The 18,640-nt window shown below is 36.1% G+C and overlaps 1 pseudogene across 1 annotated transcript in view; it reads left to right on the top strand.

Annotated features, from left to right (window-relative positions):
* The first annotated feature begins 218 nt into the window (after window positions 1-218).
* The window catches only part of LOC145133029 (GDSL esterase/lipase At1g28580-like), a 108,120-nt pseudogene continuing 89,698 nt past the window's right edge, over window positions 219-18,640 (top strand). The window contains exons 1-6 of the transcript XR_013718361.1: window positions 219-480; window positions 984-1,126; window position 1,272; window positions 9,362-9,445; window positions 9,627-9,775; window positions 9,906-10,182. The product of XR_013718361.1 is annotated as a GDSL esterase/lipase At1g28580-like (transcript). The remainder of the gene's footprint in view (window positions 481-983; window positions 1,127-1,271; window positions 1,273-9,361; window positions 9,446-9,626; window positions 9,776-9,905; window positions 10,183-18,640) is intronic.

The following is an 18,640-nucleotide window of genomic DNA, read 5'->3' as shown; positions in this document are numbered from 1 at the left end:
CCTTATTTATTTATTTACTTATTTATTTTTATTTTAAATTTTGATTGGCCCATATTTATGCATAAAATAACACAATAATTAGTTTAAACAAATGAACCTAGCTCTCTCTCTCTATATATATATATATATATATATATATATATATATATATATATATATATATATATATATATACATATATATATATATATATATATATATATTTGGAGCATCTTCTAATGGAGTTTTCCACATGTTCTTGCTCCATTACATTCTTCTTAATGATTTTGCAGGTGTTATGGAATACTAGCATGTATGTTAATGGATGCTATATAACCATCTTCAGCTTTGGTGACTCCCTGTCCGACACCGAAAACATTAAACAATTTGCCTCCATATCCCACACAGACGTTGATGCTCTTCGGTGGCCTTATGGCGAAACCTTCTTTCATCAACCCACGGGTCGTGCCTCCAATGGTCGCCTCCTCATCGATTTCCTAGGTAAGTCCTGTGTTTGTGTGAAACTAATAACTATCAAATGTGATTGGTAATGGTTGAGGATTCAAATTGGTTTGTCGCAGAATAGACTCGACTCAAAGTAGTTTTGTTTGATTGAGGATTCAATTTGACTTATGGTTTAAGGTATGTCTATACGATAAATCAGATTCTAGTTGTCAGTACCATTGCATACATACATTGAATTTCGTTCATGCATTGACAAATACAGAAAGCATTTCACTCTAGACAAGCAAAATCCAGATGTGTAATGCTAATCCAGATGTGTAATGCTAAGCGTGAATTAAAAATTGTCCTACATCTTGGAGAAACCTTATCTCTGTTCCATGCAAGTTTCTGATCTAGGTTTACTTTTTTTTTTCAAGATTATCATAACTTCATATTGATTTCTTTGTATCAACCCTAGTGTTTGTTTTAGATATTTGACATCTTGTAAATAGTCTGTAACAAACTATGTAGTTAATTTTGATTTTTTGTTCTTCCTGAAGCTGAGAGTCTTGGGTTGCCATTGATACCACCGTTTCTGCATGACATGGAGGATGACAAAGTGGTGGAATTTGGACAAGGACTTAATTACGCGGTGGTGGCTGCAACAGCATTGGATACATCGTTTCATGAAGCAAGAGGGACTGTTAATGATGGGTTTCGAGCAATACATCATTCCTATGATGTACATGCAAACCCCAATAGCCTTTGGATCTAGTTTGTCTAATGAACATGCAATTGAATATCCAAAGGTATAAACCCTAGATCTATCATATAAGAACTGAAATAAGGGTTTAGTAATTACCTTTGATTGTTATATAGTAATAACAATCAATTCCTTGCTTTGATTGACTTCAGAAAGCTTAGTGCCTCAAGTGATGCACCTCTAATGGAGTCACAAACACCACTAAGCAATTGGATGAAGGAGAGAAGAGAGGGGAGGCACCAAAAATGGCTGGAAACCCTAATCCAAGTGTTAGCCACGTTTTTGGTGCCCAAGGGTTCCTTATATACTTAGGCTATTAGGGTTATCCAACAAGGAAACCCTAATTTGACTGCTTAAGCCCTAAGCAGCCCATGGACCCCTTCTGGAACATCCCTTGGATGATTTCTAATGGGCTTCCCCATAGAGTTCGTCCAACCTATTATTCCAAGGTGATCCATAGCCCAATTGCAATTATCCTAAAATTACAATTCCACTCCCCTAGGTTTAATTAATCTCTTTTAGTCACAGAATTAATTCTTAATTAATTCTTGACTAATATTAATTAAATTATATGATTTCTCCCTTAATATATTAAGCATGAATAATCAACTAATATATTATTAAACTATATGATTTCTCCCTTGATACCACTGATGGGTAACGAGCAATATATCATTCCTATGGTGTACATGCAAACCCTAAGAGCTTTTGGATCTAGTTTGTCTAATGAACATGCAATTGAATACCCAAAGCTATAAACCCTAGATCTATCATATAAGAACTGAAATAAGGGTTTAGTAATTACCTTTGATTTTTATATAGTAATAACAATCAATTGCTTGCTTTGATTGGCTTCAGAAAGCTTAGTGCCTCAAGTGCTACACCTCTAATGGAGTCACAAACACCACTAAGCAATTGGATGAAGGAGAGAAGAGAGGGGAGGCACCAAAAAAGGCTGGAAACCCTAATCCAAGTGTTAGCCACGTTTTTGGTGCCCAATGGTTCCTTATATACATGCCTTGGACGATTTCTAATGGGCTTCCCCATGGAATACGTCCAACCTATTATTCCAAGGTGATCCATAGCCCAATTGCAATTATCCTATAATTACAATTCCAGTCCCCTAAGTTTAATTAATCTCTTTTAGTCACAAAATTAATTCTTAATTAATTCTTGACTAATATTAATTAAACAATATGATTTCTCCTTTAATATATTATTTTTATAATATATTAATAAATCATAATTAAACCTTTCTCTCCTTAATTCATCCTACATATTGCTATGGTGAAGGCAACCCAAAAGGACCATGCTCACAATCGGGTGAAGTACATACCAAAATAGTTATGGACTTAGACACTAATCCAACAGTCTCCTACTTGGATAAGTCTAATAACTATTTTGCATAACTTCAGAACCTGATCAGCAATCGTAGCTTTCAAAAGCCGCTGTCAACTCTGATCTTATCAGATACGCGTGTCCTTTAGATAAGGGATCATATATTCCTCCATTCTACAAGATATCGTATAGACACAAGACATGGATTTAAATCATTCTCTCTGTCTATGTATTGTTTCCCGACTTCCGATTCATGACGACTGACAACAGACTACAATTGAACACATCAACTTAGTCCCGGCTTGGCCAAGCGCTTAGGGTGTCATCACTAAATCATCGAGGGGCCCACAGATATCGCTTTTATCCCACTTTGGGTAAAAGGAATGGATAAACTTCGACTCAAATCCTTGCTTGCACCTACTAATCGAATCACACACAACAATAAGTTTTATAACACAAGTTACTGATGCGTTTACTTATCATCAATGTGCAACCGACCAGCAAATAACAACTCACACGTCTCGGTTTCAAGAATATACAATGTTATCGTCTCACTAATCACCCATGATAAATCCATGAAGTGATTCAAGTGAGCGTGGGTTGAATCCAATACATTATTATTATAAAACCACTCATGAACTCTGCAGCAAACTTGTGCCATGTCTAAAAACTTTAGACAATCTACAGACAAATTCATGACAGTCTTGCTTCATACCTACTTCCAACTTATGACCGACCATGGAGGTTCGAATAACCCAGTTATTCTGGAAGTCAAAACATGCAAAGTGAAATACCACGATAATACTCGATCATATATGACCCCAAACTTTTGAGTATAAATAAAACATATTTTATTTAGTCACCATATTGATTACTCATTATTCATTGTTTAATGTTTCGGAAAATCAACTTATTACTCGAATTATAACCACAATTGTCCATACTTTGTGAAATAGATCAATTGAAAAACCTTTCCAATGAAACTCATTTCACAATCTCCAATCCTTATTATTAGTATAAGAATACCAAATTATTGCGACTTTTAGAATGTCAGATTCTAACATTTTATGCAATGATTCTTTCGTAATGTCACAGCACAAAAGTCATCAAGACCCGGCTAATGAAATTACAAGGTATTCTATCGGAAATTGTTACAAGACAATTCCATAGACGTGAAGTCTCACATTCAAAGTACATTCCTTTGAACATCCTTCTCGCATAAAAGTTTCTAATCTAGACATATTTCTTAATATCCAACTCCCATTAATGGAAACATTTCCATATTTGCCATATGACAACTCATTCTTAATAGAATCTTATCTATTCATAATGATGCCAATATAGTCCATCCAGTACTACACTTCCAACTACTCATAAGCGACAAATCCTCAGTGAACCTCAGATCGTCCTTTGATAGTTGTTTGATTATTTTAGTCAAAACCGATTCTAGTCCTTTTTCCCTCTTAATGCCCTAGGCATTTGGAAAATTTTAGAATGGTCAAATATTATAGCATATGCAATCGATCCTATACCCGAAGCGTATTGGATATGATGCATAATGTCTCACATAAAGACGTGATACTTTATCATCCTTCTGCCATAATATTTTATGTGCCCTGTTCCCACAATTCGAACTATGAAGAGGGATGCCATAATCATAATCGAATTTTGAGAATGCACTATGTATCCTTGACTAAATTTATTAACGTTTCTCGATCTAAGCTTTAGAATTTTGAAACGAAGTATAATATTCTCTCCCTTAATTATAGCAAAACAACTTTTCAATCCTTCCAACTTTGCAAAGTGAATCTTTGATTTCTATAATTAATATTGCTAACTTGCAATACTTACCATAATAATCATGCTCCCACTATCACGATGATTATTACAATACAAGCATAACACTTATGCTCCCACTAGCTTTGACATGTATTCAGAAAACAGCTGAACTTCTAGAAGACAATGCTTATTGAATTCCTTAAGTTCATATTTCTAACACTTGATGCTTTGATAAGCCTTTATCTAAGCTTTGTAAGCTCATACATCTTTGCCTTAGATAGCTCACATGTGTGTCTAAACAATTCAGAATTTATGTTAGTAAGTCCCAAATGTTCAGACCAATTGCCAAATCTCACAATTCGAACTACGAAAAGGGATGCCGTAATCATAATCGAATTTGAGAATACAATTTTCACAATTGCTATCTTCTTAAAATCTCTCTTAGTGAAAGCATTTCCTCACAATCATTTTCATGAAGGAGGGAGACCTTATGACACTTAGATTTTAAAGTGTATGTGTTCCTATCCATTTGAATTTGCCACAACCATAATCGTAAGACAAGGTTCGTGACAAATCCAATCTCATATGGACTGAACTCGTTCAAACTCGATTCCTTGCCTCATGGTAGCACGAATAACCACCATGTCTTCCGAGCAACTCACCCCTACATATCAATGTACTTTCCATTGATCAAGGTGCTTTGTCTTTATGCATTCAAATGAGAACTCATAGAACTCACATGCACAATTAACTCAACTGGAATGGCACAGAAACAAGATAACGTCAACACGATAGGTTATATACCTCAAGTCGTGTGCTAGTGATGATCATTTAGGTTTATTCTTGATTTGTTCTTGAAACTTTTCAAGACCATTAAGACTCCCACTGACTCCTTGACATATGAGGTTCTCTTGTCAATAAATATTTCTCGACAAACAAATATTCAAGAGTAAGTGTAGCTTCTTATCAAGTTTTAACACTTCACACAATTGGTCCTAGTTGGTCTTTGTCCTATCCAAGACATCACAACTTACAAATTTCAAATGTACGAGAATAAGAATCTTTCTTATTCTACATTTGATAAGTGTTACAAATCTACTTAAGACTTGTCACTCAATTCACAATCTTGGAATATAACTCTAAAACTTGATATTGGAACGAAGTATGATTGACTTCTTGATTTTAACTATTTCCATAATTCTCGATTCCTCTTCTTAGACATACAAATGCACTAAGACTCACTTAGAGGACCAAATGAGAAATAGTTCTTAGTCATTAAGAATTATCATAAAACACAATAAAAGGTACTCTCCCTTCTTCTTAGAATAGAGAAACTTTTATTTTTCTGCCTACTTGATTCTTCTTATTCTTTCTGCTATTGATTAAAACTCTTTCGATCAACTTAGAATTATACTTAATCTTATAAGTATAACCATATTTACTAAACTTTAGTAAATCATGACGAATATCTTTATCACTCTTGTGGTGGACTTGGTCAACGCACAACCTAGTGTACTCGATCTCCTAGTCCTTCTCTTGACACTTTGCCAAAGAATTAGTCTAATTTCCAAATATGAAGTTTCTCATTCATCATGCAACCATGTTGTATGATTCCAAGTTTCTGTCCAAATGAAACTTGGGCGATGAGAATCTTCCCTTATTTGGCAAATTCTCGACATTTCCACAAATAACATAATTAAGAATCAAATCCATTATTGCTAATAATAGAAACAATTAAACATCAATTTTTCATGCACACCATTGCAAGGATAAATAAGTAAGACAAAATCAAAATTTATTTTATTGCGGAAAAATTTGTCCTTACAATGTAAGTCAACTGAAAAACTATGCTATTACATATTTCTTATCAATCTATCCTAACTGTAGAGTAGCAACTCAAAAATCTGATCTTCGAATCCATGCAATCGAAATCCATTTCTTCATGATCAGATTCAGCACGCTTCTTCCTTAAGCTTCCTCTTTTTTCTTCGATCCTGCAAAACATAAAAATGTAATTTTATCACATCATGTATTAAGAATCAAAAATAGGAACTTACAGAGTTAGATAATGGATTTTACCTGAAGTAGAGCCATATTCCTTGACTCTCCCATCTCTTAGATCTCTCAGGTAGTTTGGGCAGCTTCGTCTCCAATTCCACTTCTCTAGGCAATAAAAGCAAATGGACTCCTTTGGCACAGCACATGGGACAATCTCATGCTTAGTCCTTTCTGGACTTCCAATGTTGCCAGTGTCCATTGAAGTTTGGGAATTTGATTCACCAGACAAATTTGCTTGACCAGCACGCCAAATCATTGCTGATTCAGCAGCTATAAGCAAATAGGTGAGATCAATGAGAGTCACGTCGTGTTCCATCATATAGTACTCTCTTACGAACTCACTACATGATTCAGGAAGCGACTGAAGAACCCAGTCAACAGCCAACTCACCTGAAATCTCGACACCCAACATCCTTAACATGTCAATGTGTGACTTTATCTCCAAGACGTGTGCACACACAGGTTTCCCATCTTCGTGTTTACTTGCCAATAGGGCTTGAGTGAGCTTGAACTTTTCAAGCCTTTGAAATTGTGGGTTAGGGAGAATAATTGGAGGAGGTGGAGGAAGTGAAGCATGACTCTCATTTCCTTGATCGTATCGTGGAACGTCATCTTCATTTGGAAAGCTTGTTCCAAGGGACTTGGGAAAATTCAAGTTAGCTGATAAGAATCCTTGATGTAACACCCAAATGAAACATCAAGGCTAAGATCCAACACAATACTCTACAACCTAGAAGAGGGATGCCGTAATCTAGTTGCAGAATATTCGAAGGTAGGTAAATGACGATTTACCAATTTCCACCATGAAAAACGAAAAAAGGTTTAAGTTTTAAATGAATTGAAACTCCTAGATATTTTGAGATTCATTGAACTTTTCAATGGCATGTTTAATCTCGATTATGCCCTTCAAATTTGCGACTGGGATACCGAGGATCACAAATAAGGTGTGAATAACCATACGAATCTACGTGATGCACTCAAAGATAATATCACCTAATCAATGTGCCGGTTAACCACAAACGCTCCATTGATCTATGATAAACATCGAGCCACCCTTTACAACCAATGTCAACCCCAAATTAGTGTGCCGGTTAACCACGCATGCTCCACTAACGTTTGGCAAGGGTGTGAAGTGTAATTCAATGGATTAGCATACAATTTCACATTTTGCCTAAAGTAACTATGATTTGGGAATTTGTGAAAGCATTTAGTTAATTTGTACTTCATTATACTTATAATGGAAGGTTTCGTCCTATCATACCCGTTCGGCTAACAACCCTCCACCAGTCAAGAGTGCGGTGGGTAAGAGTGGATACCCATTCAATTGCCATTTTATAGGCAATTTCCTTAAACACCCCTTATAGACCAGCTTTGTGAATGAGGCCTACTAACGGTAAGACTGACTATTTACTCATACATATATATAATATTAGACTTTTAATGTTATATACAGTATAGGGTGTACTTTACACTTTTAAAATACTAGGTGGTCTAATTTAATAAATTATACTCTTAATTTAGTTAAATGTAAACCAAAACTTTATCGAATTATTAACTCTCTTTTAATTATACACTTTAATTAATTAATAAAACCATAAGGGTGTAATTTGAACTTTTTTCAAAAATACGAGGGTTTTAAGAATTTAACATTTCAAAATTAAACTTTTAATCAACTTTTAAATTCCGAAACTTGAGGGCAAGTTTTGAAACATTTCAAAACATTTGGGAATAGAATTTAAATATTTCAAAGTTAACTTTTAATCAAAAAATTTTAATTCCAAAACTTGAGGGCAAGTTTTAAAACTTTTCAAAACATTATCAGGAATATTCTAGATCACAAATTCAAATAAAGCAATTAACAATTAATTGGTGATTATCTAATTTTTGACCTAGTCCAATTACTTGCAAGATAATTCATCTAATAACTCAAATAATTAAACATTATCTTATAAGGCAACAAATATTTGATTAATTGGTAATTATCTTCTATTTTGGTAACGATATTCACCCAAAATCAATAAAAATCATATCTTATTTATCAAAAACGTTTTTGGTAATAATCATAAGCCAAAACAACAAGAAAATCGCGAAAATCAGCTGGCAGAGTCGCTGACTCGTCGATTCAGCACTGGACTCGTCGAGTACCCAGTGGACTCGGCGAGTTCAGCTATGGACTCGACGAGTCCAGCCCCCAGAAACCAAAAATTTTCGATTTTAAGCATGAATAATCAACTATAGCATCAAATACATCAAACAAACAGCCCTACGCTCTGATACCACTGATGGGTTTCGAGCAATACATCATTCCTATGGTGTACATGCAAACCCTAATAGCGTTTGGATCTAGTTTGTGTAATGAACATGCAATTGAATATCCAAAGCTGTAAACCCTAGATCTATCATATAAGAACTGAAATAAGGGTTTAGTAATTACCTTTGATTGTTATATAGTAATAAAAATCAATTCCTTGCTTTGATTGGCTTCAGAAAGCTTAGTGCCTCAAGTGCTACACCTCTAATGGAGTCACAAACACCACTAAGCAATTGGATGAAGGAGAGAAGAGAGGGGAGGCACCAAAAAAGGCTGGAAACCCTAATCCAAGTGTTAGCCACGTTTTTGGTGCCCAAGGGTTCCTTATATACATGCCTTGGACGATTTCTAATGGGCTTCCCCATGGAATACGTCCAACCTATTATTCCAAGGTGATCCATAGCCCAATTGCAATTATCCTATAATTACAATTCCAGTGCCCTAAGTTTAATTAATCTCTTTTAGTCACAAAATTAATTCTTAATTAATTCTTGACTAATATTAATTAAACAATATGATTTCTCCTTTAATATATTATTCTTATAATATATTAATAAATCATAATTAAACCTTTCTCTCCTTAATTCATCCTACATGTTGCTATGGTGAAGGCAACCCAAAAGGACCATGCTCACAATCGGGTCAAGTACATACCAAAATAGTTATGGGCTTAGACACTAATCCAACAGTTAATACTGTCGCAAATGTTTCTTTTGCAGTTCAATTGACATGGTTTAAACAATCACTGCCTTTTATTTGTAGCAACGCTTCAGGTTCAGGTAATCAAACATACATATGTGCTTCTACTGTATACAGTTGTGCTAACCATATGTGTGCATAATATTTGTTATATGTTGGGATGATAATTTTCTAAAAAGTCAAATATTCTTGTTTATAATTTTGAGATTCAAATGGTATTTAGTGAGTACTTGTGTTGATTATAATTGTTGGCAGATTGTAGAAACATAATTGGGCATTCTTTGATCCTAATGGGAGAGATTGGTGGAACCGATTACAACAATCCAATAGTTGATAATAAACCAATCGATGAGCTCAATTCATACGTTCCACTTGTTATTGATACCATCGTCTCAGCAATTAATGTAGCTACTCAAATCTTTCAAACTATATGTTAAATTATGATCACTACCAACAACTTACCATGCATTCACAAATTTCTTTTTCTAGTTTATAATTTTCTCCTAGGGTTGACTCTAATAGTTTTAAATGCAGGAACTAACTAATATGGGGGCTCAAACACTGGTTGTTCCATGAACCTTTCCAATTGGGTGTTCTGGTATGATTCTAACAAGCCATATTTTTGAAAAAGAAGAAGAGTATGATAACAGAACTGGTTGTCTCATCAAGTTCAACACACTTGCCGAATACCACAATGAACTACTACAGACAAAACTAAACCACCTTCGAGAGCTTCATCCCAGTGTCATCATCATCTATGTTGACTACTACAATGCTGCCATGCAGATTATCCGTTCTCCAGATAGATTTGGTACTTTTTTTTTTCTTTAACAGCCATATATATACTATAAGGAAAATGAATCCCCAACAAAAACAAATATTACAAAGGCACGCCACCTGTATATGAAGTTTAACAGTCCATTAGGAATATAAATACACCACTGATAGACTAACATATCATTCACCTATGACCACATAACAATCCAGTTCTATGCAAACCCCAAACATATTCTTGTTGCCAGAATCCTCTCAACCCCCAGTTTCGTGCATCATGATGCCCGGTCTAGTGATCCACTTACCCATCATAACCCAAATAGCTCACAATCAGAAATTGCTGAGTGTTAAAATTATGCTCGACAATGAAACATTTTTTTGGACGTTGAAAAACAATCCAGTACTATATAAAATGTGATCACACCATTTTATCCTATAAAGACTTAAACCAGATGATAGAAACCAGAGACCAATTTCATACTCTACTCCAGTAAGCCAGTAAGCCAGGAAGTATATTCAGCCAATCTTGTTCCCGTGATGGAATTACACACACAACACACAGAATGAGAACACACGAAAGAATACACAAAACACCAAGTTTTCCAAATTTCCCAAATCTTCCCACCAAAAACAAAACACCTTTTTAAGGCAAAAAATATCTCACAGTAACACCCTTTGATCTCACATTTAAGACTGCACCCCAAAAACAAGTTACTTTGAGGAGATAGACACCAAAACCTGAACACATTCTCTGAGTTCCCATGCATCCAATCCACCTCGACCCATGTTGCAAATAATGAATATGCATCCTAAGATTACTGTTTGAAATATTTTCATATATAGATTTCGCACGAATTGAACACTACACAAACTCGATGCATCAAGAAACGATAACACGAAGAATCAATCCTTTTACATTCCCAAATAGATGAGGTAAACTCTACCCTTAGACTGATAACCATCTACAATTGTTGTGATATTGAAAATGTGATCGATTGAATCCACATTACCTGGAAGGAAATAAAACCCAAATATTTTACCCCTCTGCCCACATATACTTTGCCACCAAATGTTTTATTAGTGCATGTTCCTTCCTTTCTTCTGCATTCTTACACAAAGGGCAACTATGATCATCAAGTTATACGCCAATATCCACTTGACCTTAGTAGTAAGTCGTTTTTTTAAGAGTTCTCTAGATCAAGACATTAATTTTTCCAGGGATCATGTTATTCCATTTCCACTTTGAGCAACAACCTTGAAAATTCACGTCATTTCATATGCCTTGTGATGAGTTGAAAACTCTTTAAGATCGATAAGAGTCTTAACAAATAAAACAGAAATCAAACCAAAGAACAAACACACAATGAATCAAACGGATATCGAATGATTAAAACAGCAACACCTCAGAAGAGCTCGATGAAGAACTTCTAGTTTAGAGGCATGCTAGGGTTACAGTACTTGTTAAAGAAAATATTCAAGAAAACGTCATCAATATAATGCATGCATGCAATATATATACTAAATCCTAAAAACAAAACATGGCTGGACAAGCCCAAACCGTGAATACATATGGACCGAACTAATAAAGTCCAATGGTGCAACCCATAGACTCAACAATCTCCCCCTTTGCGCCAATTGAGGCGAGAGATCACTTCGGTTGAGTAGCGGTGATTTTCTTCACAGTCTTGAACAGCTTTGGTATGATGGCAAGAAGAGTTTGACGAAAGTTAATGTACCACCGAAGCATATCTGAAAACATCTTCTTATCTGCTTCACTGTTCTGATTGCACCTGTGTATGATATCGAGAATATGCTCCAAGCAAGAAGTGGAGAACAGGTGTTTGTTAACGAGAGCGAACATGCATTTTTGACCTTCACCCCTGATGAACATGACTGTATGAAACTGTGAATCGATTTTTCCCTTCATCATCATGTTGATGTCGCTTGACTTTCCTATTGACTTGATAGTGGGCTTCCGTCTCAAGGCAGAGGCGATTTCCTGATCCATCTTTACGACTTCAAGAATATAGCACACTAGCATTCGCTTAATGTAATCAATGATATGCTCATACTATTGTTGATTAGTCAAAAAAATATTGTTCAGGAGAATCCAGTCATGAGGATTCGAATTTCGCAGATCAGCTAGGGAGATCATGTGAACTGAACTGTCTGAGCCTCGGGTCACTTTGAATTTGACATTGATAAATTTCCCTGCTGAAGTCGGTTTCAACACCTTGACTGTTGTGATCTTCTGTTTACTCCAAGTCAGGTATTGCGGTTGAGAGAACGTAAGATAGTATTCGATTAGGTCTCGATCAACCTTCGGGTTAGGAGAGGGGATGGCAACTGTTGACTCAAAACAATGAAAGATGAACGCCTTTCGGGTGATTGACATATCAAATTGAGAATCATTGGAATTCTCAAGATCGAATGAAAGGACCGGTTCGAGCCAATGTGTGTTTGGAGATTCAATTACCTGCATAAGAAGCTTTTCCATTGTCCACGGAGGGAGCATAGATTTCCTTCGTTCTAAAGCATCATTCACTTCTTTTTGTTTCCTCTCCCCTTCAGCTTCTTCATTTTCTTTACGAAGCTTTTCCTCAAGCTCTCGATCAGTTGGCTTGATTTTAAGGTTTTCGGTTTTGGAAGCTTTTTGTTCGGTTTCAACCACATCTTTGTCACACCCCCAAACCAAGGATGGCAGAAATGTCCGGGGGTGGAGGACTTCATGTATAGTATCATAACAACAATTGTAATAGTAATTCAAGCAAACACAACCAACATATATATAATTGAAAAAGTTACATCATTGTATGAATTACATGTTTACGAATCAATTACAATATGTTGACAAAATAAGAAATAGTAGACGCCTTAGCGTCCCATCCTCAAAAGCGCTTGGTTACCTGTTTAATGATTTCCTGAGAATACAAGTTGTTTGAAAAAGTGTCAACACAAAGGTTGGTGAGTTCATAACCTTTTTTTTGGTATTATTAAAAGCCTTTCGTTTGTAAAAGTAGTATTTGTTTTAGAAAAATCCAATATTTTCCTTAAAATGTATATGTAGTCTTAAATCCAAAGACCGAAATGTATAAGTAACTTTTCTTACTTATAATAAATAATGTAAGTTTAAATCGACATAAACTCGTTTAATTTTAATGAAGTTCCCGTAAATTCCAATATTCATTAATACTTTATGTGAGTTTATTAAAGCCTTTTCTTGTAAAAGTAGTGTTCGTTCCAGAAAATCCAATATTTTCCTCAATGTGTAAATGTAGTCTTAAAATCCAAAGATCGAAATGTACAAGTAGTGTTCGTTCCTTATAGTAAAACAATGCAAGTTTAAATCGACATAAACTCGTTTGATTTTAGTGAAATCCCCGTAAATTCTATGTTTGTTAATACCACATGTGAGTTATTATAACCATGCTATGACCTAGTTGGCCTGAAACGACGTTCTTCAGGCGTCGGAAATGTTATGACATTTGTCACCCCAGACCTATCGGTCTAACTGTTGCATGCAGTTTAGGTGTGGGTTTGTCAAACCCAATATAGATCTATACACAAGTATCACGCTCTCCCTCGAGGAGACTCTGGTTATAATACATGACTTATTTGTAAATTGAATCGAATGTCTCACAGAAGTCATTAACGAATTTACGTGTAGTGTAATGAAAACTTGGTACCGTATGGCCGTACCTTGCTTAATGAAAATATCCTTTGTATAAATGTACCTTTTTTAAATGTATGTGTTATGTAATGTTTCATAAAGTCATTAACGGAATTACGTGTTATGAAAACTTGGTACCGTATGGGCGTACCTTGCTTAATGAAAATATCATTTGTATAAATGTACCCTTTTTAAATGTATGTATTATGTAATGTATCATAAACTATACCTATTATAGTTTATCAACCAAGGGTAGTACGTAGTAATGTATGCAAACTATATTCAAAATAGTTTATTAAGTGTTTGAATGTATCGGTTGTACTTTGATTATAATCACTTGTTATTCTTTATATTTTATATGTCCAAATCCATTTGTAAACTGATGTGTGTCTAAATATTAAGATAAAATGTCATATATTGCAATAACATATAATCACATAAAGATATACACCTTGCTCAACATGTTACAAGGTGAAATGAAATTGACAGCAACTTTTTGTTGTATACAGTTTCTGTTACTGTTCTTAGAAAATTTATAGAAAAATCATCAAAACTCTAAATCCAAATCCGCAAATTCTGAGAGTTTGGAATATGAGTCTAGTTTGTTCGTAAATTTTATCATGATTTTTAGTGATCTCTAACAGAGGTGAAAATGTTCATAATCACAGACTGGTCCGGGTTTGCCTCTGAAATGATAGGCAGTTTTGTAAAAATCACCATAAATTGTAGAAAAATCATATGGAGATGTGCAAGTAGCCATTTTAAAGCTAAGAGTTTGAGCTACTTGCACCTGGAACAGTTTTGAAAACTAAAATAATTAAGTTGACCAAAACAGTCCGTGATCAAAGTTCATCTTTTCTGATGTAATCTGATAGAAAATGTTTAATTGTGTTCTTGATGATTTTACTTGTATTCCCCCCTTAAAACTTAAGAAAAACATGTAAACGTAGGGGTATGAACTCACCTTATGTGATTTCAGTAGATGAAAGTGAGATAGAGGAAGTGTTCAACCCAAGAACACTAAGAAGATGTCTTCATGATTCGAGAATCTAACACCGAATAAGATGGAATTTGTGTAAGATATCAATGATTTGAGTAGAATGGAGTTTAATAATTATGTGAATGATGAAGATACTTACTAATTGAAGAAAGAAATCCCTGTAGAAAGCCTTGAAGTTCTTGAAGTTGAGAGAAAAGATGAGAGAATTTTGGAGAGTGTTCTTGGTTGCTAAGTGTAGAATGAAAGGGCTTTTAAGGAGAATGAGGAGAGAGGACCAATCCTCCAGCTCTTAGAACGTGGGAAGAGCTGGAGATAGGGTGTAAAGGTCGACTAAGGTGACAAGGAGTAGTGGGAAAGAGTGGCTGATCATAGAGTGAGGTGGTGGTGGCTTGCTTTTGTCATAAAATAAGGAAAAGCAAATATTCCCTCAATAATTAGTCCAACCACCAATTCTTTTAATACATTTTTATAAAAACCCTGGAGATTTATATATTTTGGGGCCTTAGTTTATAAATAAAGTTTTGGGTGAAAATCCCACGTTAAAATAATGAAAAACGGAGTTAAAACGAAGTCGTAGTCGAAAAACCGGTAAAAAGGGGCCGTCTGCGAGCCCTCTCGCATGGGCTGTCTGAGAGGCTTCTCATGCGAGGCTTCTGTCCTGAGAGGCTTCTAATGAGAGGCTTCGGTCCTAAGAGGCTTCTCATGAGAGGCTTCGGTACTGAGAGGCTTCTCATGAGAGGCTTCGGTCCTGAGAGGCTTCGGTCCTGAGAGGCTTCTCATGAGAGTTTTCGCTTCTAATCGGAGGGTTTTGGTTCCTTAAGGTTATTTTACTCGTTTTTACCCCGCTTCAAGTGGTTTTTGACCCGGTTTAGGGTCGGGATGGCCCGAATGATTACAAAAAGTTAAAGTAACTTTTGAGAGAGATTTGGGAGAGATTTCAAATAGAAAGAGATAGAGTGAAAACGATTTAGAGAGGTTTCGTTTGTGATTAATTTGAGTGTCCGGCTTCACAACGCAAGGTTCGTAAACCCTGTTAAACCGTGTTTTAGTGTCGTACACACTCCCGATGAGTGTGCAATAATGTTTTATCGTTTTGGTTCAATGTTTACTTAGGAAATTCAACACACGAACTTTCCAAATGATGTTTCTCTCATTAAGATATTGCATTGTACAATAATTACATAGTGTAAACCCTAATATACAAGGGTTAATTGAGTCGATTGGTTTTTGAATTGTTGACTTTGTTTGACTTTGACTTGACTCAATTTTGACGGTTGTCACGATCTTCGATTTCAACATCATCATCATCACCCATTTTCTTCTTTCGTTTGTCCTTCATACTGCCCGAAGCTTCATTACCCTTCGGTTCAGCAGTGACTTTTGGTTGGGTGATGGGTTTGCTTATTGGAGGTTGTTGTGGTTGTTCTTGGCTAATCTCTTCTCCCCCTTGTTTCGAAGAGACAACGGTCTCCGGATCACCTTCAATCCTGCTTAGAATGTCTAGAGCAGGTCTCAATTTCTTAGCGAAGTGGCGTCGACCCGAGATAGTAAGGACATAGTCATGTGCGTCCAGAAGATGTAAAAGAATAGAATACACATAACCAACAGAGCTTTTGACGACTGCTCGTTCCGACTTAAGTTCTTCAATTTCCTTGGTTGCCATCTTGAGCTTTAAGTTCTGAGTTTTAAACTGAGCAGTTCGACGATCCAGCTCATCCATTATCTTGTTTTCTACGGGTAGTTCGGCTTCAAGTTGAGTAAGACGGGCATCAAATGATGTGTGAATCCCGGTGTTGGCGGACTTGATAGCTTGGCGAGTCTCCTCAAAGTGCTTCTTTTCAGCTTGAAGTGAGCTGGTAAGATTATCAACAGAAGCATTCACCATTTGAGCATTCTTCTCAGCTGCACCCTAAAGAGAACCAAGAAAAATTTGAGCATCAGAAATTAGTTTTTCGACGTTTGCGGTCGCTTGCTTGCAATCTTTGGTGGATTCTTCAACTACACTAGAAGCTTTCTGGCATGTGGAAGTGGAAGCATGTATAGCTTTGACAGCATTAGAAATGGAAGTGTCATGCTCCTTTACAAAAGTTGCCAACAGAGCCTTGATTGCAGCTTCAGAGTATGCCTCACTTGGAGTAGAAGAGGAAGAAGGAAGCAATTGGTCAAGCTTGGTATTCAGATCCTTTATAAGGTGCTAATCCATGAAATTACACTTTGCACTTTGATTAAGTCGTTAGTGGAGCGTGTGTGGTTAACCGGCACACTAACCTGGACTTATCAAGGTAGGCAAAGGGTGACTTAATGTTTATCATAGTATCGATGGAGCGTGTGTGGTTAACCGGCACATCGATTGAGGGGTAGTACATTAAGGGTACCAAGTAATTTGCATGGTTACTTCACACCTTGTTTTGTGATCCTCGGCATCCCAGTCACAAAACCTGAAGGGAACACTCGAGATTGAAACATGTCATTGAAAAGTTCAATGAATCTCAAAGAGTCTAGGAGTTTCTACACCAATTAAAACCTAATTAAATATTTCGTTTTTGATGGTGGAAATTGGTGAATCGTCATTCACCTACCTTCAAATATCTTATAGCTTAGATTACGGCATCCCTCTTCTAAGTTATAAAATATTGTGTTGGGTCCTAGCCTTAATATTACATTTGGGTGTATTATTAACGACTATCTTGACATCTAATCTAATCTATTCTTTCTTCTTTTCAGATGTCTTCCAATAACAATGCTTCTGGCTCAAACCCTACTTGCTCCTTCTCTCTCATGAATCTTTGTGGGAGAGTCATCTTTGATGGATCCAACTTTATGGATTGGATCAGAAACATCAGGATGGTCACTCGTTATGAGGACAAAGAATATGTCCTTGATAAGGAGCTAAAGGAGATTGATGAGTCAACTGCTACTCCAGAGGACATTGCTGCATTTCAGGCACATGAAAGGGATGCTACTAAGGTAGCATGCATCATGATAGCCACTATGACAACTGAGCTCCAAAAGTCCTATGAGGACCACTACCCTTTTGATATGTACATGGATTTGATGGACCGCTACGATCAAAGTGCTCGTCAAGAAAGGTATGAAATTATCTCCTCCATGATAACTACCCGAATGAAGGATGGTGAGACCATCACGGCCCACATGCAAAAAATGCAAAGGTTTGTGGATCGTTTGAAGAAACTAAATGTTGACTTTCTTGAGGAGATGGCAATAGATATCATTTTGCACTCCTTACCTTCATGTTATGATCAATTTAGAATGGAATACCACATGAACAAGGAAGAAGTTACACTTGGTAAACTTCAAGGGCTTTTAAAGACTGCAAAAAGTAGTCTTAAAGGCAAGTCGGGTGTTCCTACTCCTCCTACTCCAACTGCGGCCAATGTCTTGGCAATCAGGCATGGCAAAGGGAAGAAGAGAAAGAACCCTTCTAAGGGTACCAAGGGTAAGACCCTTGAAGGCTCTGTTGGGTTTTGAGCATTCTAACACTCCTAAGTGTACATGCAACCCTAAATACCTTGGATCTATGTTTTCTATTTTATACAAGAAAATATGAACTTTCCAAGGTATTCATCCTAACTAGCATCATAACATTGATTCATATGAATATATCAACTTAGAATTACATACCTCTTTGATGTAGAATGACTTCATGAAGCTTGAGTGCCTAGTGCCCCAAGTGTGACACCTCAAATGGTTCACACAACACCAAATACACTTGGAATAACTTGAGAGAACATACACACTTCATGAAAATCAGCTAGCCCTTTTCTTTCACTCTAGTGGCCGATTTTGTCAACAATAAGATGCTTA

Source organism: Lactuca virosa, chromosome 8 (genome assembly GCF_052849685.1).
Source record: "Lactuca virosa cultivar CGN04683 chromosome 8, Lactuca_virosa_CGN04683_v6, whole genome shotgun sequence".
In the NCBI taxonomy this organism is placed as follows: domain Eukaryota; kingdom Viridiplantae; phylum Streptophyta; class Magnoliopsida; order Asterales; family Asteraceae; genus Lactuca; species Lactuca virosa.
This window is presented reverse-complemented; position numbering and strand designations above follow the sequence as displayed.